This window comes from Pinus tabuliformis, chromosome 3_2 (assembly GCF_031772625.1).
Source record: "Pinus tabuliformis cultivar Carrire ecotype Pingquan chromosome 3_2, CPIR1, whole genome shotgun sequence".
NCBI lineage: Eukaryota > Viridiplantae > Streptophyta > Pinopsida > Pinales > Pinaceae > Pinus > Pinus tabuliformis.
Genome location: NC_142302.1, coordinates 656,203,909 through 656,225,828, shown reverse-complemented (window position 1 = coordinate 656,225,828; position 21,920 = coordinate 656,203,909). Strand labels below are relative to the sequence as shown.

At 33.1% G+C, this 21,920-nt stretch overlaps 1 pseudogene; it reads left to right on the top strand.

The window, feature by feature from the left end:
- The first annotated feature begins 10,397 nt into the window (after positions 1–10,397).
- On the top strand, positions 10,398–11,742 carry LOC149182368 (signal recognition particle subunit SRP54 2 pseudogene; annotated as a pseudogene).
- Positions 11,743–21,920: the final 10,178 nt, after the last annotated feature.

Genomic DNA, 21,920 nt, shown 5'->3' with positions numbered 1-21,920 from the left:
ACATTTTGAGGCAGGGAAACTGATTAATTTCCCTCACTTCTTGCCCAGGAGCCTCAAAAAGATGGTGAAAAATGTGCAGAGCGTGAGTGCAAGTGGGGTTGCAACCAAACTCTGCCACCATGGACTCATTACGATGTTGGTCAAGAAGAAGTTAGAGAAAAAGGGAATAGCATGGGAGGCATTTCTGAAGGAATTTCGAGCAAAGGATGCAGAAGAACCTCCTAGCACAAGTGCAAGAAAAAGAGAAAGGCAGAGACATTGTCTCCTGCCAAGCAAAGAAGTAAAGGCTCACCAGTGCAAGCAGAGAAAGGGGCCATTGAAAACACTCCACCTACAACAAGGACAAGGAAAATTAGGACCTCGATGAGGAGGAAAGTTGTTGGCCAAGGAACAAATCAGTCGAGCTCCCCAATTGTAATCGATGACTCGCCCCAAGTCTCCCCCACAGTTCACAATCTCTCGGTGCTTGCAGACACAGTAGCACACATTGTGGAGGATGAGGAGAATGCAGAAGACGATGTGTTATTGTCAACATTCGTCAGCAGGCTAAGGAGAAAGAGAAAAATGTCGACACCAAACACTGGCGAAGTCCAAGCAAAGGAGGACGAAGAAGAATAGCATGAAGAATCTCCTGACAATTTTAGTGAACCGGAGGTGGAGACCCTTAATGATTTCAAGGACCAAGGCATTGAAGACCCTATGGTTTTTGAAGGACAGGGCATTGAAGACCCTACAAGTTGTGAAGATCAAGGTACTAAAGACCCCACAATTTTTGAAGATCAGGGCATTAAAAACCTTGCGGTGCTTGAAGGACAGGGTACTGAAGTTCCTATGGTAATAAAAGAATGGGGAATCAAAATCCCTATTGATTTGGAAGGACAGGGTGTGGAATCCCCAGAGAAAATGGGAAAGCAAGTTAAAAGCCCAGAGGAATTAGGCACACAAGGTATTGAAACCCATGGCACAGAGATTGGTGAGGATATCCAAACCCTCAGCGACAACAAAACCCTGAGCATAGAAACCCTCGGCGATGTCTTAAAGCATATTGTTGACAGTCTTGACCTTGATGTTGAGTCCGTGGAAGAAAATGTGTTTTCTCCCAAATATCTCAGTACAACACCATCCACTCTCTTCCCTAATATCATAATAGTGGACTTGGAGCAACAAGTCCATGACCTGGAAGCTCTAAACTGGGTCATGAAAGAGCAGAGTTGGCAGAAACAGAGTGAGGTGGAATTACGGGTTGAAGTAAAGAAGAAGAAGTAGCAGGTAAAGGTGTGGAAATACTAAGCTTCCAGATGTTATAGAAGCCTGAAAAAGGAAACTAGGCAACTGCGAAAAGCCTGGGACAGGAAGCCAAAGATACTAAAGATAGGAATAAACATTGAAGTGCAGAACTGAGGTGCGACCAATCATTTTAAGGTTTTTTTATAGAGGTAAAATGTTGTGTGAGGCAACACAACAACTTAGGGATGGGAGGATGTTGGTATCCTAAATTTCCCTATTTTATACCCCATTTCCTTCAATATCAACCTCTGTTTTACCTTAATACAAGACCCTTCTTCCCTGCACTAGTACAAGATGGTTACCCTTTTCTTGCACATTGTCATAGTTTACACTAACATTTTCTACAGTAATTTATTAATATTTTTATGTAGATTTCATGTTATTTACATATTCTTGCAACTCATATTGATTTCCTAGAAGTAATCATGAAATGTAGTGTTAATAATGTATGAATTGACTAGTGCGGGAAGATTCCTACACCGCCATTGTCCGAGATTCAGAGAGCTATCTTCCACAAGGACGGATCTCAATCTTCGACTCTGAGTTTAACTGTTGATAAATTGAAGTAGGTGGTGTGCATCCAGGGATTTTTCTTCAAAGATAGATCATAACGAAGCTCATGTTGTTATAACCATTGGCCAAGTTTGTAATTCGGTTTCTAAGTTTGTTCAGTCGAGAGGCATGAACGACAATTATCTGTAATTAGTGTAAACGGCTTAGAGCCGAAGGATATATATGATGTAAATCGTAGATAGGAAAGCTAGCGAACCATCAGTTATTATTTTGGTTTATGTAATCTAGTTATCACCTCGTTCTGGGGCTGGACTGCTTCGTAATGTAATTTTCTGAATCAAGTAAATACAAGAGGATCATTATGGTTTGCACACACAGCGTGTAATTTCGTCTTTGATGTGTTATTTGAAGTGTTGATTGCTTTCATTCCTTATAAGGGGAATGAGTTGGTTGGCCACGGCCCGACCAACCCAGCTCGTTGACCCTTCTCACTTTCGTGATTTGGGAAGACGATATGTTTATTTTGTAGCAGCTATGTGATGAAATAGTTTAATCGTTAATTTCGAGTTCTAAATTAAATATCTTCTGTAGCTTATGTGTGGAATGGATCCGTAGTTTACAGAGTATTTGTGTTCATTTCTATTTATAAGATATATTTTACACATTTACTTTATTCTTGCTTCTATTTTAATTCATTTTCGAAATAGATTGTGCCAGGAACTCTTTCCTTCACCAGTGCGTGTTGTTTCTTGCACCGTGCTCAGTCATTCGTTATAGCAAAAATTAAATCACTCTCCTGCATTTTATTTCGCAAGAGAATGAATCAATAAATCAAGTAACTATTTTTGGTATTAAAAGTTCATTTCTAAAAATATCTAGAAGCAGTTATATTAACTACCAAATTATACTTGCAAAGAATATCATTATTGTGGGTGAAGTACCAAAACTGGTTGACACATGCAAAGTACTTAGGCTATTGATTGATTCTTTTGTGAGTGTTTTATCTCATGAAGTTTATTTCTCTTATGAAGTTTAATGAGTTGAAGCATTTTCTTTCTCACAGCTAGTTAATTCATAATTTCATTACAGTTGCAATTCCTTTTCAGCATATCTTTTCAGCTTTCGAAAGTAAACCAGAAATTGAGTAAAGGGAACCCTGCTTCGGGGCAAGAGTAAGTCTCTTGACACTGGAACAGAGTGCTCCAAGCCCTGAGGCTTAAAGCACCTTCACTCAGACATAAGTCTTCAATAAGGAAGATTGAATATACTCTTACACAGAAATATTGTACCTCCACTAGTGCAAGAAAGATTGCAACTGTGCAAGGATAGGTTGTTTGTGTGGGAGAAAGATCAGAAGAAAGGCAGAACTCTGCAAGGGCCCACTTGTCAAACTGCTTATCATCCATATGGAGATTAACATAGTGTTTCATTCAGCATTTAAGATTGTTTCTGTTGTGTGGAATTTCTTTACTTGATTTACTTGCAAATTTTCTTTTACATTCCAACACTAGATTTTCCTTGGTGTAGATTTCCTTTCCAATTGTTTTCTATCTAATTCTGCAAAACATTCCCTTCAAGAAGTAGGATTAGAAATAGGAAAAGTTCATACCATTTCTGGCATTGTCTGTGCTTTGTCTTTAAGTTTACAAAACCCTTGGGTTGACAATTAAGTGTTAAGGAGTTTGCTCAAGCGCAATTCTTGCACCCAACTATACCATGTAGAAATTAATGTGTAGATTCGAAACTGTTCATAAAATTTACTAAATCACAAGACTCAATCTACTCTATTGATCTATGGAAATTAATTCACCATCTAGAACACAAATTATAGACATGCAAATGGAAACATCACACATGCATGGAGATTTATCTAGAGGAAAGAAACTTCTCAAAACTCCTTCCTATATGTATTGCATTAATCATGGAATAGAGATGAAAGACATATGCTTACTCAACCTTGAGCACAACCTGCAAGCGTATAGTTTATCCCTCTGCCATAATGATTGACTTTGGTGAACACTTAGCCAATTTTCAATCCCTCCAAGCTCCCATTTCCTTGCATTGTTCCTCTAGGAAATCAACCCCTATTATTTAGAAATTTCCCTCTATTGAATTATGAAATTCCTCTAGGTCGTTCCTTTGACTGCATGCACCACCTATACACATTGGAATATGCTACAACTAATAGTACACTTCCTTGGAATCTCCATCTCGACAGGGTTACTCAAATTCTCCACATGCAACAATTATGTTGGGTTGATTGATCAATTAACTATTTGATCATTGAGTGTGGTTAAAGTTACACTTCCACAACTTGACCTGCACTAGTTCTTATGACAGTTAGAACTAGTTTCACTAAAAATAACTCAAATTAACTGAAATAGATTGCTACAAATTAGCAATCAATCATACGGAACTAAACTAGAGGTTCCCTAACTCAAATTAATTGAGTTAAGTGACAAGTGCCATGTCATCTCAGTTAACTACCTCCATGATTTCTACTGAAATAGAAATTCAAATTCTCTCTAGTTTGACCAAGGCAAAGTCAAACTGAGATTTTTTTTGCAAGATTTCCAACAATGAAGAAGAAGAATGTAAAGAGTCCAGATTGTAACTCTAGTTAAGAGTTTAAGGAGACAAACCCAACCACTAGTAGGCTATCAGGTTGTTTTATAATCGGGAAACTAAAAGGAAAAATGGTTCCATTCCTTTCGAGTGCATTTTGTTCCATAGACATGTAGAGTAGCTAAGAGGAAGAGGAAGAGGGAACACAGAGATGTTTTTTTCACTATGGTAGCCCATGGGCCATGGACCTTACTTCCTTTTACTAGCATCCATTTTCTATTCAAAGAAACTGAGTAGAGAGGCCTCACCTTCTAATTGAGTTTTCTCCTAAAAGGGTTCTCAGGATATATCTTGTGTTAGTTGTGGTTTGTGAGTTTTTTTAATTTTGTTGTTCTCTATTTCCTGCATAATTATAAATTTCATACATACACAATAACCAATAATTTACAAATCAGAAATATAAAGATAAATAAATCCCCATAGTGTAGATTTCAATTTTTTTGTACAATTTTGTAAGATCTATTGCGATGAAATGTCGAGTAAAATATCCATGGCAGTTTATGTATTAATAATGATGAGTTGCACTTTTCCTTCTAAGACAAACATTATGAATAATTTGCATACAAGGATGTCAAGGATGCTATAATAGAGAAGAAAGATTAGATACATTAAAATGGAACCTTCTAGCATCCCTCTTAGAGGTCTTAATCACACAATTAGAAGGAACAACCTTTTAAATCAAGTCTTTGAGATGCATTGGCACACTAAGGACTTTGTGAATATTTAGATTGATGTGCAAAAATAGAAACACCATGTATATGGCATGGTGAAATTCATTGACTAACCTTCAATCCCATCACGAAGACTTGGTAATGTTTTATAAATACATCACCAAGTTGGTTGAGATACAAAAGAAGAGTGTGCTTGTTGCTAAAAATGCCATTACTTAAGAGGTCAATAGTTGCATTAGGGTTCAATCAAGATTAATTAATCTTGCTTCCTTTTTGCTATATTTTTTTACATTTGGGTTGTACCAAGTGATTACATTAACCATCTTTTCTTGTTTTGAAACTATGAAGAAAAATTCTATAATTACTAGTTTACAAAGGAAATTTTTGATAAATAAAATTATATTTTGTTTTATCCAAATTCTATTTACTCAACATTTTCATGGTTTCTTAAATATAATTCTATATTTATCAATGAAAAAACAAGAAAATTATAAATATAATTATATATTTATTAATGTGAAAATAATAAAATAAGAGTAGTCTAAAGATTTGACAAAATGACATTTTTAAATGACATGTTTAAGTTGTTTAATTTGCATAAATTGATTGCTTGAGTGGTTTTCAGAGAGTTAACTCCATTTATGGATTCAAAAGTGTATTTAAATAACAAGAAATCACAATCTTGCTAATATATAACAATTTATAAAAAAACACCATACCTTGTCTTCTTAAAACCATGTTTTTTATCTTTTCCAAATTAAATTTAACTTTTCAAAAGTTTCATTTACATCCCATTATTATTTCTCTATACTAAGTACACCTTCGCACCTTTAAATACTCAATAATATTTTAAATGGATAAATATTATTTCATCAACAACATATATATATGTTTTATTTTATATCTTATTTAATTTAAATTTGGTAATAATTTTCTTGGTGATTTGTAATTTTTTATTGTTTAAATTGTATTTATGAATATATAAATGAATTTGATGCCCTAATCAACACTCAAATATATATAGAGTACACAACTTAAACATACAATTTCAATCATTTTAATTCAAATTAATTTAAAAAATATACTATTAAACTTAAATTAATTTTCAATATTGATGAAAAAATTATGGAATTTTTCAATCAATATTTTAAAGCACGATGTGAGATTCATCTCCAACCCACTAATAAAATAACATAAAAACAAATAAAATACATTATACAAAAATTTAAAAAATTCAAAGTTTACAAATAATTGATGTCAAACGAAAGAATAAAAAACCCTAATACAAAAAGGGACAAAAGAAACGAAAGAAACAAGGGCTACATAGTAGATAGTCCTTCTTTAAATATAGCTAAATGAAAGTAGAAAACAATAAAAATACAAAGATTTAAAATTTTAAAATGCTATAATTAGATTAATTTTAAATTGTAATTAAATGCATTATTAATTTTTTGTAAATTAACATTGTTTGTATTACAACATAGAAATAATTATTAATAGTTTACATTTGGCTTCTTATAGTTTGTGGATATGGCCTTGTGAAAATCTTATTATTAAACCTGGGTATAGAGGCCTTAACATAAATTTCTATTATACCTTGGTTTGTGAATATGATAAATTTTATATTTATTATTATAACAAACATCTTATTATTTTGAATATCATTCATTTATTAATAGTGTAAAATCTATCTTATGCCGTTGAGTTTTCACAAAAACCTAAGTGACTCTACCCCCTTAAAAATATAATGTAAAAATAAAAATATATCTCTCACATACCATTAATAAATCTTTTTAAATTACATATGTGATTTTAAATTATGTATGTAATTTTAAATAATATATTTTTATTAGATTATATTAATCATTTGTCATTTTTATAAATAGAAATATCTAGTATTTTGAACACTTGAGAAAGTTGGAGCTAACATGAATATATGTTAGTTCTTTGTAAATCTTGATAATACATATAATTATATACATATAGGTCTTTCAATTTTCCTTGACATATTTTAATTCTTCTTTTTATAATTTAATATATATATATATATATATATATATATATATATATATATATATATATATATATATATATATATATATTTATTAAGGAATAGTCTAATTTATGGACAAATAACCTTTTTTCCTATTTGGTAATACAATTTCAATTAAAATTGTGATTTTTTGTTGTTTAAAATACATTTTTGAATGCATAATTGGATTTAGCACTATTAAAAACTCGTGGGGCACTTGAATTTTATAGATTAAACAACTTAAATTCAAATTTTTTTAAATCTATATCGGATTTTTTTAAATCTATATCGGATTTTTTTAAATAGGCAAAGAGAAGTTGGTAGGCAATGTCTCTATAGGAGTGCAAGGTGGCTTGTTATCCTTACCATCCTTGGCTCCCCAAATAGAACCAATTCGATTAGTTACTACTTCTGGTCTTGGAGGCTCATCCCCTGTTGTGGTCGCAATGCAACATTAAACGACTTGGGACTTGACTTGCGGTGGTTTGCTCAGACATTCAACGAGTGGGGAATTAGGGAAAAATAATTCAATAGCTGGAGCTGGTGGTTATAGGGAATATGTGCATGAACGTTTCATCTTTGAATTTACTGGTTAAATTCTTCCCCATAGTCTTTAGGTTTGCATGTCTTTTTCCCTTATCAGGATTGTTAATTTTCTTGGCAAAACAAGTATTTGGCTTGGGGTAGTAGTGTATGAGTCTATGTTTGTTGAGGGTTGCCCCTCCTGGTTTCTATCTAGTTTTCACTTTTTGTGGTCAACTGTGGAAGTAATGGTGTTCTTTATGGGGTTTCTCCTCTTTATGTTAGGCTTGTGAGTCACTTACAACTCTGGGTTTGGCTACTGTTGGAAGCGACTGGGTGTCATCTCTATTAGATTGTGCAATTATATAACTTTTCTTGGTACCCTTGCTTGGGACTTGAGGGTGTTGGTTTCTTTTAGTGTGGGTGTGGAATTTGCGACCACCTGCAAACCTTCCACGACCCATGCATTTCCAGCAAGGTCATGCTTGCAGAGGCATGGGACCTTCCACCCAATAAGTAGACCATTGGGAAAAAGTTTGAAATTATGGGGAGGAGGTAGACCAACAACCACCTCCATCCCCAAGTGTAATTGACTTGCCATTTCCATTTGATGCACTGGAACACAAACTTCAACAAGTCATGACCATTCTAAAGCAACTCGCTCATGACTGACATGATGACTAGAATGAAATCATTTCTTTCATGAATGAATTACAACACAATCAATGGCACATGATGGATAGGCTATTATCCTTGTGTCGAGGACAAAGAAGACTCCAAGTGAGGGGTGGATGGACTAGAAGGTAGGTTGGCGCACGTGGAATCACATATTGACGAGGGACTTCTCCCTTCTCCACCTCCAGGAAACAGTCATGACACACTAGGTGTTAGGTAATCTTGTTGTTTTGGGATGAAGATTGGTTGTATTTTGGTTTTGGGTTTTTTTTTTTGCTCTTTTGGGCAATCTTCATATGGTCTTTGGGTTTAATGTTGTTTAGTATCAATGTGGTTTTGTCATTATCTTCTAGCCAACAAGTCTTGTAGGAATGAGGCTACTAGAAGTAGGCTAGTATCGAGCTCCTCACAACGTAACCTTGTTATGAATTATTAGAAATGCTAGATTCACTAAAAAGAAAAAGAAAAAACTCTGCCAAATTTTAGTTAAAATTAAATATAATTTTTTTTATGAAAAAAATCATTTCACCTGTAAATTAGAGTGTCTTATTATAATCATTAAATTTTTCAATACTTATTAAATAAAATTTTAATAAACCATTATACTTATATGATAAAATAAAATTTAATTTACAATCATAATTTATATATAATTTAAACATAATATTTTGCTATAAATAGAAATCATGATTATTAAAAATAATATATATGTTTTGTAATAGCAATATTTATGGATATTGTAATTATAAATTATGTGGAAGCATACATTTCAGTGTAATACTTTAAATTAAAAATAAAATATTGCTACAAATTCAATAAAATTGAATTATTAATTTTTGTTATTTTTGGTTTTTAAATTGACTTAAAAACATCTTTACATGCCATAGATCAATTTAAAAACACCTTTACATGCAATACATAATAATAATAGCATAGAGTTACTATTACTAGATATAATAATAGTAATATGATTATAAAAATAATATATATATATATATATGTTTTGTAATAGCGATATTTATGAATATTGTAACTATAGATTATGTGGAAGCATACATTTCAGTGTAATATTTTAAATAAAAATAAAAATATTGTTACAATTTTAATAAAATTGAATTATTAATTTTTGTTATTTTTGGTTTTTCAATTGACTTAAAAACATCTTTACATGCAATAGATCAATTTAAAAACACCTTTACATGCAATAGATAATAATAAGATCAATTTAAAAATACCTTTACATGCAATAGATAATAATAAATTAATAATAGCATAAAGTTACTATTACTCAATATAATAATTTCAATAAAATAAAGTAATATGATTATTAAAAATAATATATATATATAAATATGTGTTGCACATGACGTGCATGATGTAATGGCTGGGGCTTATGGCTTTCACACCCCTAGTCAAGTTTGAATCCTGCGGAGGTTGTAAAAATCCGAAAAGTGAGAGGGTCCTACCGAAGCTTAAAATATATATATATATATATATATATATGTGTGTGTGTGTGTTTTGTAATAACGATATTTATGGATATTGTAATTATAGATTATGTGGAAGCATACATTTCAGTGTAATATTTTAAATCAAAATAAAAATATAGCTACAAATTCAATAAAATTGGATTATTAATTTGTCTTATTTTTTTGTTTTTAAATTGACTTAAAAACATCTTTACATGCAATAGATCAATTTAAAAGCACCTTTACATACAATAGATAATAACAATAACATAGAGTTACTATTACTAGATATAATAATTTCAATAAAATATAGTAATATGATTATAACCATATCACGATTAAATTTTTTTCGCCGACCTGATAGATTATAAAGCCCTACAAGTTTTCTATAAATATAAATAAATAAGAGAGTTAGGAGAGTTACAAGGGCGTTCATAATCAACACCGAGCGGGAGAGCGACAGGAGGGTTGGACAATTTTCGTTCGCAGTCTGACGATAACCAGTGGATTCCAGCTTCGGTTCTCGCTGTAATTTTTTATTTTGCCCTCAGAACTGTAATTGAGAATCTCAAATACGTTCCAGCAGGTTGAGTTTCAACAAGAATGGTGTTGGCGGAGCTAGGCGGGAGTATCTCCCGCGCCATCCAAAGCATGAGCAATGCCACCATTACAGGGCGTGGCTGCTGGTCACAATAAATGAAAGATCATTCAACAGGCTATTTTTGATGAATTGTGCAGAATTCTGGACCCTGGAAAACCTGCTTATTCCCCAAACAAAAAGAAAACCAGTATTGTCATGTTTGTAGGGTTACAGGGCTCTGGCAAGACTACTACATGTACAAAGTATGCACAGTATTATCAAAAGAAGGGCTGGAAGCCAGCCCTGGTCTGTGCAGATACATTTAGGGCTGGTGCTTTTGATCAGCTCAAACAGAATGCCACTAGGGTCAACATCCCCTTCTATGGAAGCTATACAGAACAAGATCCTGTAAAAATTGCAGGGGGAGGGGTAGATAGATTTAAGAGAGAAAATAGGGATCTCATAATTGTGGATACCAGTGGGAGGCACAAGCAGGAGGCTGCATTATTTGAGGAAATGAGACAAGTAGCCCAAGCAACAAATCCAGACCTTGTGATATTTGTCATGGATAGCAGCATTGGGCAAGCTGCATTTGATCAGGCACAGGCTTTCAGGAATACTGTTTCTGTAGGAGCTGTGATTGTTACTAAAATGGATGGGCATGCAAAGGGTGGAGGTGCACTCAGTGCTGTTGCAGCAACAAAGAGCCCTATTATATTTCTTGGAACAGGGGAACACATGGGAGATTTTGAGGCTTTTGATGTGAAGCCATTTGTGAAGAGAATTCTGGGCATGGGGGATTGGTCTGGTTTCATGAATAAAATTCAGGAAGTAGTGCCTATGGATGGAGAATCTGATCTCTTGCAGAAGCTTTCTCAGGGCAAATTCACATTGAGAACCATGTATGAGCAGTTCCAGAACATTCTTCAAATGGGCTCTATTGGTGAGATGCTTTCCATGATTCCTGGATTCAGTCGGGAACTGATGCCCAAGGGCAAGGAAAAGGAAAGCCAGTTGCGTATCAGAAGGTTCATGACCATGATGGATTCCATGACAAATAAAGAGCTTGATAGTTTGGATCCCAAGTTCATGACTGAGTCGAGAATGGTGAGAGTGGCTCGTGGATCTGGTCGTCCTGTTCAGGAAGTGATGGCAATGATGGAAGAATACAAACGGTTGGCTAAGGTTTGAAGCAAGATGAAGGGCCTTAAGATTCCCAAGGAGGGTGGTAAGATGAGTGGCTTTCATGCTCAACAGATGAGCAAGGCTCTTCCACCCCAAATGCTGAAGCAGATTGGTGGCATGGGAGGGTTGCAGAACTTAATGAAGCAGATGGGTTCCAAAGGCATGGGAGGCATGTTCGGTTGACACTAGCTCTCATGTATATAGTGATTTTTTCTTTCATGTACATAGCTGTTCAAGGACTTATGACCTTTTATGGATGAAGTTAGCGTTTATGTAGCTGATTTCTATTAGGATATAACTTTCTATTAAGATGTAACTTTTCAGTCATCAAGTTTGAAATTTATGAAATTTTGGAAAAGTATAGTTTGATTTATTTATAAGTATAGATCTATCTTAATTACAGATTTTGTAATAGTTGAGACGGTTTAAATCTTTTGAAGTGCAAACCGCATTTAAAGTGCAAAATATGAATTAAATTCGCCTTTATATATTTGATCCCCCCCTCTCTCTCTATATATATATATAAAGTTGTATTTTTGAATATATAAAATGGATTCAACATAATTGCGCCTTTATATATTTGATCCCCCCCCCTCTCTCTCTATATATATAAAGTTGTATTTTTGAATATATAAAATGGATTCAACATTTTCAAATTTTACTTTAGGGTACTTTCATCCTCTTTAGCCAAGAAACAACCTTCCTTTCCAATCTCATCCAAGTTGTATACATCATTTGGAGTTCTTGTTGTTGTCGCCACAAACCTACCTGATTTCTCCCTCATGCCCTTGATCACACATTTGAATCACACTTAGTAGATTTTGGTTCAAATTTTCTTGAGTAACACATCTTTTATTGTGTATTTCTTGCTTCTGAGCTTGATAGTTCCCTTTCCTATCACCTTTGCAGAGTCATCATTTCCAAATGAGACTATTTCATCATTATCTTCTTGTAGAGATACAATTTTTTTATTATCCCTTGACATATGTCTTCAGCAGCCACAATCAACATACCACACACTTTTATTTCTTTGGGCTTTAAAGGTGATGGCAGAGCATTCAATTTCTCTTCCAAATATTTGGAGGAGCATCTACATGTTGTAATCCCCTTGGAGGATTGGTTATCTTGCAATATTTAGCTTGGTGTCCAAAGTTGTTGCATCTGTAGCATTATACTTCATTGCTTAAGTGTCCAATTTTTTTATAACTATGTTTGTAATATTCTTGAGATCTTTTAGAATAATCAATCCCGGAGTAGCTTCTATACATAGCATAAGCTTTACAGTTTACAAACTTATGTCCAAATGTGTTGCAAGAATAGCATACTCTAAGAAAGATATTTTGATATCTGGGAGGAGACCTTCTTTGTAGTACAATTCTCTAGAGGCCTTTCTCTTGTGATCTCTTCCTTGTAGGTTTTTGATTTTGCATCGATTGAGCTTGAGCCTTTTCTTTGAAAGGGATGCTTTCCTCGGAGTTCTTGACTATGTCAGTATATGTTTTCTATTGAACTTATTTTTCTGTCATCATGGAGTTAGAGCCTTTGATGAATGTGGCCCTATATCATAATCCAATCTTGTCACTGCATGATCTTTAACTGTGAATAATTTCATCCAAAATATTGGTGTTATTTGCAAAGTTTTGTTGGGTTTTCTTCTTCAGTGCTTCCTTTCGTAGAGAGACAACTTATGCTTCTAGATCTTCCTTTGAATGGATGTTATCTTCCACCTCCTTCTTGAGTGGTCCTTCAATTTTATTTTCCAACCACACTTTGAGATTGATGATAATATTGGTTGAATTTTCCATATTTTTGTTAAGACATTCCTTCTTTCTACTTTTAGATCCTTTAAGGCATTGATAAGTTCTCTCTTGAGATATACTTCGTCTTCCTCTTCATCTTCTTGTTCTTTAAAGAATTCCTTCCTATTATCTCGTGTTATAAACAACACCATTCTTGGTTGATTTCCAATGTCTAGACATTCCTTCTTTCTACTTTTAGATCCTTTAAGGCATTGATAAGTTCTCTCTTGAGATATACTTCGTCTTCCTCTTCATCTTCTTGTTCTTTAAAGAATTCCTTCCTATTATCTCGTGTTATAAACAACACCATTCTTATATCATTTTCATTGTCACTATCACTCTCTTCTTCAGATGAAGAGTTGTCTTCCTTTGAGTACAAACTTTTCTTGAGGCCTTTCTTTTTACCCTAATTCTTGTATCTTTTTTTATTCTTCTTTGCTTTCCTCAAAGCTTCCTCTTCATCATCTGAGTTCTTTGCATAAGGATGCTTTGAAGCAAAATGACCAATTTCACCACAATTCAAACATTTTACTGGGATCTTACTTTTGTACTTGCATGTTCCTCTTTTTAGCTGTAATAGCTATGGTCAAAATTCCATGTAAATAATGTTAACAAAGGCAAAATAATAACCAAGGTGATGTGACACTTATTCCAAACTGAATGTTGGGAAAAAAAAATCTAGTGTGGGTGTTCATTTGGTTTATTATGGCTAAAGATATCAGCCAAGGCTTTGAAAATGCAAGAGGCATTAATTGGCATTTCATTTATGAAAATAATGGAAATTAGCAGAAAAAGAAGGTGAATGGTCACAAGTTGCATGTGAAAAGGAAAATGAACAAAAATAATGGAAATTGAATAAAATAGAGGCCTCACTAATAAAAAGGCTCATGAGGATCAATTTGTAGCTTTTTGTCAGTTTAGCTTTGGAGCTCTCTCTCTCACTCCTGGACTCTCAGATTTTTCTTGTAGAACTTCAGCATTAGATCAAAAAAAGCAAAGAAAGCGAGAGGAAGCAACGATCAAGCAAGGAAGAGTAGGATCAAGCAACTATAATGATATTACTTGCAAGTATCGATTTGCATGTGTGATTTCCTTGCTAGTTATGGCATGCATGTGTGCTCTTGGTTCTCTTGTTGTCATTCACATGGGTTTTTCTAGGTGTGATAGTTCTTTTCAGGGATGTGAATGCCTCAATTGAGGGATGTGAATGCCTCAATTGAGCCTAGGAATCCTCTACTGGTGAATGGAGGGATACACGGTAAAACTGAGTGATGAATACTTTAAATTGGGCATAGGAATCCTTTGATCGTTAATGGTGGGATACGCGATAAATCCCAGAGGGTGGAGATCTCGTAGGCATAGGAATCCCTTGATTGGTAATGGTTGGATACACATTAAAGCCAAGAGATTGAGATGGACAAATTCCTCACGGTTTAGGTGGAGATATATGAAGGCATCCATGCCTTTTTAGATCCTAGTGATCGGGTGGGGATTTCAGTAAATACCAATTCTATTAATGAGAGTTGAGGTGGTTTGGCCTCAGGAATCCTTGGTTGGTTTTGTTGTTAGTCCCACATTCATGCTTGGAATATGGTATAGGGGTGATTGGCTGAATTAAAGATTTGGTTCAACTAATCTATGGTCATGTGGTTTGTGTAAGTCCCTGACTTGGTTGGCCTATGCATTCATTAATAATAGCTCATTCTCCTTGTTATTTCATGTGTAAATTTACTTGTTCATACATGATTCTTATGGATGTTACCTTTGTTATTTATGTTTGTTATATGTTGGTTATAAGTATGTTTTATGAAAAAGTTGATGTATGTATCTCATCATGTTTTGATTAGCAAATGAATGAACAATGAACATTGGACCTAATAGATGATAATGCAACTATTTTGATAAGGCATAAATGATTCCTTTTGAATCTAAGATAAGTATGAGAACCCTATGGTCAGATATGTTGTTATGACCTCTTGATTACATATCTGTAACATGTTTGATGAAATTCGTGTCATGGCTATTAGGGGTCAGGTTAAGCCCCTATTCAAATGTTTGAATTAGTACCTTTGTTTCAGTATCATCTATCATTTTTGGAAGTTTCATGAAATTTTGGGTAATGGCCTGACTCCTAGCCCTGAAAAGTGGCACAGAATCTAGGGTCATTGGCTCGGAACTGCCTGAAAAAGGCCACAATCATTGGCATGACTTGTTGTGGGAGCCACTAGAAGGCCTTGGTCACATGCATGCCTTGTCATGGGAGTGATTGAGGCTCTAAGACAGTAAAAGGGAAAGTTCTCTCAGGGGTTGGGCACTTGGAAGGGTTGGTTACCTCCTGAAGTGTTTGTAGCTCTTGAGGAAGGTGAGATTGTTTATGTTTTGTCGATTCCACTTCCTTAACTGTGCACCGGGAGTTGAATCACATCATAATAGTTGCTCATCACAAGTTTACCCCAGTGGACCGGTTTGCTTAGGTAAATGTGAGAGGAGGTTGTTACAGAGTGGTATTAGAGCATCGTCCACCCTTGGACTGGATGGGCGGTGTGTTGTTATACATTCATGTCGGTTGCATATGTGTTCTTTATGCTTGTGGTCTATGTATTTTTTTTGTATGCATGGTGGTGGTCATAGTTGCAGTGGTGTCACCATGTAAAATTTGATGGTGTGTTGTTGGATTTGGTCATCATAAGTGTATGTTGGTTATGCATTGGTTATGCATGCCAATGCTTATATATTGTTATGCATACATTGAAATGGTGATAGTTTTCATGCATGAGGTCTTGGTATGTGGTCGTTATGATCAGACATTGATAATTGGATAATGGTTGACCTTGCAGATGAGATATCCTCCCTGAACTATATTGAGGTATGTCGATTTATGTTATATTTTGGTTTTAGCTAACATGGTACACTTGCAGGAAAGAGATCAAAGATGACTAGAAATATGGTAGACTATAGTTCACAAGATTCTCTCTATGGATCAGATGAGTAGTGAGGTGGTGGGCATTCTTTTAACTTAGCAGACACATTGAGAAGTTTGAAGATAGAAATAAGAATTTGTGAGGAAGATAATGACAAGATAATTTAGGCATGGGAGAAACAAGCAAAAGTTAATGCAATTATCATTTAGAGTTTTTCATAATTGCAGAGACAAGGACCACTTTGGATCAGCGATGGGTAGGAAGATCATACTAATGGATCATATGGAAGTATATCTCATGGTGGGAACATGTCAGATAAAGATGACATGATCATATATGGTAGGATCTTGGATTCTTCGGATCAGAGAGGTGATGGACACAGGTTTTATTCTAGTTCTAGTTCTAACAGGCATTATGATCATCATTGTTATCATCCTTACAGGATGAGTTACAGGGGATATTTTCCTAATGAGTTCAAGAAATAAAATCCATCTACATTTGATGGATATTTAAAGAAGTCAAAGGATGCTAAGGCATGGATACTTGGGATGAAGAAATTCTTTGAGTTGCATGATTACACGGAGAATATGGACCATTGGCTCGATCGAATTATAGGAGGGTTTATCAATGAGTTCACTGTAGAAATGACATCAGCTACAGCGAGGCAGAATGATGCTTCCTCAAGGGACTGCAAGGTAAATACATTAAATCATTGAACAATTGGATTAAAATGTTGTTGTATGAAAAGCAGGTTATGAGAATAAATTAATGTTTGGGACTACGCGAAGTGGGAGGATCTATAAAAACGAAGGTAGCGCAGAGATAGAAAACAATCGCTTGATTTCGCCGCGGTAGGAAAGTGAAGAAGAGCTAGCGAAAGTTTCTTGAGAAGCACAATCAATCTGATAAGGAAGCGAATTCCACGCATACCACCCCCACCTACACCACCACCAGTCTCACCACCGTCACCTCCATCTCTGCCCACACCACCTCCGCCACCACCATAGTTCAATATGGCGAGCACGATTAAATTGCTAATATTCAGAGGAGTAGGGAACGAAGATCCAAAAGTGTATTTAAATAACAAGAAATCACAATCTTGCTAATATATAACAATTTATAAAAAAAACACCATACCTTGTCTTCTTAAAACCATGTTTTTTATCTTTTCCAAATTAAATTTAACTTTTCAAAAGTTTCATTTACATCCCATTATTATTTCTCTATACTAAGTACACCTTCGCACCTTTAAATACTCAATGATATTTTAAATGGATAAATATTATTTCATCAACAACATATATATATGTTTTATTTTATATCTTATTTAATTTAAATTTGGTAATAATTTTCTTGGTGATTTGTAATTTTTTATTGTTTAAATTGTATCTATGAATATATAAATGAATTTGATGCCCTAATCAACACTCAAATATATATAGAGTACACAACTTAAACATACAATTTCAATCATTTTAATTCAAATTAATTAAAAAAATATACTATTAAACTTAAATTAATTTTCAATATTGATGAAAAAATTATGGAATTTTTCAATCAATATTTTAAAGCACGATGTGAGATTCATCTCCAACCCACTAATAAAATAACATAAAAACAAATAAAATACATTATACAAAAATTTAAAAAATTCAAAGTTTACAAATAATTGATGTCAAAAGAAAGAATAAAAAACCCTAATACAAAAAGGGACAAAAGAAACGAAAGAAACAAGGGCTACATAGTAGATAGTCCTTCTTTAAATATAGCTAAATGAGAGTAGAAAACAATAAAAATACAAAGATTTAAAATTTTAAAATGCTATAAATAGATTAATTTTAAATTGTAATTAAATGCATTATTAATTTTTTGTAAATTAACATGGTTTGTATTACAACATAGAAATACTTATTAATAGTTTACATTTGGCTTCTTATAGTTTGTGGATATGGCCTTGTGAAAATCTTATTATTAAACCTGGGTATAGAGGCCTTAACATAAATTTCTATTATACCTTGGTTTGTGAATATGATAAATTTTATATTTATTATTATAACAAACATCTTATTATTTTGAATATCATTCATTTATTAATAGTGTAAAATCTATCTTATGCCGTTGAGTTTTCACAAAAACCTAAGTGACTCTACCCCCTTAAAAATATAATGTAAAAATAAAAACATATCTCTCACATACCATTAATAAATCTTTTTAAATTACATATGTGATTTTAAATTATGTATGTAATTTTAAATAATATATTTTTATTAGATTATATTAATCATTTGTCATTTTTATAAATAGAAATATCTAGTATTTTGAACACTTGAGAAAGTTGGAGCTAACATGAATATATGTTAGTTCTTTGTAAATCTTGATAATACATATAATTATATACATATAGGTCTTTCAATTTTCCTTGACATATTTTAATTCTTCTTTTTATAATTTAATATATATATATATATATATATATATATATATATATATATATATATAGATATATATATATTAAGGCATAGTCTAATTTATGGACAAATAACCTTTTTTCCTGTTTGGTAATACAATTTCAATTAAAATTGTGATTTTTTGTTGTTTAAAATACATTTTTGAATGCATAATTGGATTTAGCACTATTAAAAACTCGTGGGGCACTTGAATTTTATAGATTAAACAACTTAAATTCAAATTTTTTTAAATCTATATCGGATTTTTCCCCAATGGGGGCGACCTCTATTTTAAGTGAAGGACGGGGAGGGGCATTTAACCCTTGCCCAAGTGGCATGAGCTGACATTGTGGGTACTCAACACCCTCACGTTGTGCGCGAGAACAGAGGGTTCTTGAAGGGTGCTATGGTATATTTGTTATGTGGGATCTCTGGAAAAGTCATTATTTTTTCATGGTAATAGGCAAAGAGAAGTTGGTAGGAAATGTCTCTATAGGAGTGCAAGGTGGCTTGTTATCCTTACCATCCTTGGCTCCCCAAATAGAACCAATTCGATTAGTTACTACTTCTGGTCTTGGAGGCTCATCCCCTGTTGTGGTCGCAATGCAACATAAAACGACTTGGGACTTGACTTGCGGTGGTTTGCTCAGACATTCAACGAGTGGGGAATTAGGGAAAAATAATTCAATAGCTGGAGCTGGTGGTTATAGGGAATATGTGCATGAACGTTTCATCTTTGAATTTACTGGTTAAATTCTTCCCCATAGTCTTTAGGTTTGCATGTCTTTTTCCCTTATCAGGATTGTTAATTTTCTTGGCAAAACAAGTATTTGGCTTGGGGTAGTAGTGTATGAGTCTATGTTTGTTGAGGGTTGCCCCTCCTGGTTTCTATCTAGTTTTCACTTTTTGTGGTCAACTGTGGAAGTAATGGTGTTCTTTATGGGGTTTCTCCTCTTTATGTTAGGCTTGTGAGTCACTTACAACTCTGGGTTTGGCTACTGTTGGAAGCGACTAGGTGTCATCTCTATTAGACTGTGCAATTATATAACTTTTCTTGGTACCCTTGCTTGGGACTTGAGGGTGTTGGTTTCTTTTAGTGTGGGTGTGGAATTTGCGACCACCTGCAAACCTTCCACGACCCATGCATTTCCAGCAAGGTCATGCTTGCAGAGGCATGGGACCTTCCACCCAATAAGTAGACCATTGGGAAAAAGTTTGAAATTATGGGGAGGAGGTAGACCAACAACCACCTCCATCCCCAAGTGTAATTGACTTGCCATTTCCATTTGATGCACTGGAACACAAACTTCAACAAGTCATGACCATTCTAAAGCAACTCGCTCATGACTGACATGATGACTAGAATGAAATCATTTCTTTCATGAATGAATTACAACACAATCAATGGCACATGATGGATAGGCTATTATCCTTGTGTCGAGGACAAAGAAGACTCCAAGTGAGGGGTGGATGGACTAGAAGGTAGGTTGGCGCACGTGGAATCACATATTGACGAGGGACTTCTCCCTTCTCCACCTCCAAGAAACAGTCAGGACACACTAGGTGTTAGGTAATCTTGTTGATTTGGGATAAAGATTGGTTGTATTTTGGTTTTGGGTTTTGTTTTTTTCTCTTTTGGGCAATCTGCATATGGTCTTTGGGTTTAATGTTGTTTAGTATCAATGTGGTTTTGTCATTATCTTCTAGCCAACAAGTCTTGTAGGAATGAGGCTACCAGAAGTAGGCTAGTATCGAGCTCCTCATAACATAACCTTGTTATGAATTATTAGAAATGCTAGATTCACTAAAAAGAAAAAGAAAAAACTGCCAAATTTTAGTTAAAATTAAATATAATTTTTTTTATGAAAAAAATCATTTCACCTGTAAATTAGAGTGTCTTATTATAATCATTAAATTTTTCAATACTTATTAGATAAAATTTTAATAAACCATTATACTTATATGATAAAATAAAATTTAATTTACAATCATAATTTATATATAATTTAAACATAATATTTTGCTATAAATAGAAATCATGATTATTAAAAATAATATATATGTTTTGTAATAGCAATATTTATGGATATTGTAATTATAAATTATGTGGAAGCATACATTTCAGTGTAATATTTTAAATAAAAATAAAATATTGCTACAAATTCAATAAAATTGAATTATTAATTTTGTTATTTTTGGTTTTTAAATTGACTTAAAAACATCTTTACATGCCATCAATTTAAAAACACCTTTACATGCAATACATAATAATAATAGCATAGAGTTACTATTACTAGATATAATAATTTCAATAAAATAAAGTAATATGATTATAAAAATAATATATATATATATATATATATATATATATATATATATGTTTTGTAATAGCGATATTTATGAATATTGTAATTATAGATTATGTGGAAGCATATTTCAGTGTAATATTTTAAATAAAAATAAAAATATTGTTACAATTTTAATAAAATTGAATTATTAATTTTTGTTATTTTTGGTTTTTCAATTGACTTAAAAACATCATGTACATGCAATAGATCAATTTAAAAACACCTTTACATGCAATAGATAATAATAAGATCAATTTAAAAATACCTTTACATGCAATAGATAATAATAATAGCATAAAGTTACTATTACTCGATATAATAATTTCAATAAAATAAAGTAATACGATTACTAAAAATAATATATATATATATATATATATGTTTTGTAATAACGATATTTATTGATATTATAATTATAAATTATGTGGAAGAATACATTTCAGTGTAATATTTTAAATAAAAATAAAAATATAGCTACAAATTCAATAAAATTGGATTATTAATTTGTTTTATTTTTTATTTTTAAATTAACTTAAAAACATCTTTACATGCAATACATCAATTTAAAAGCACCTTTACATGCAATAGATAATAACAATAACATAGAGTTACTATTACTAACAATAACATAGAGTCACTATTACTAGATATAATAATTTCAATAAAATATAGTAATATGATTATAACCATATCACGATTAAATTTTCTTCGCCGACCTGATAGATTATAATATTTCCTAAAAAGCCCTACAAGTTTTCTATATATATAAATAAATAAGAGAGTTAGGAGAGTTACAAGGGCGTTCATAATCAACACCGAGCGGGAGAGCGGCAGGAGGGTTGGACA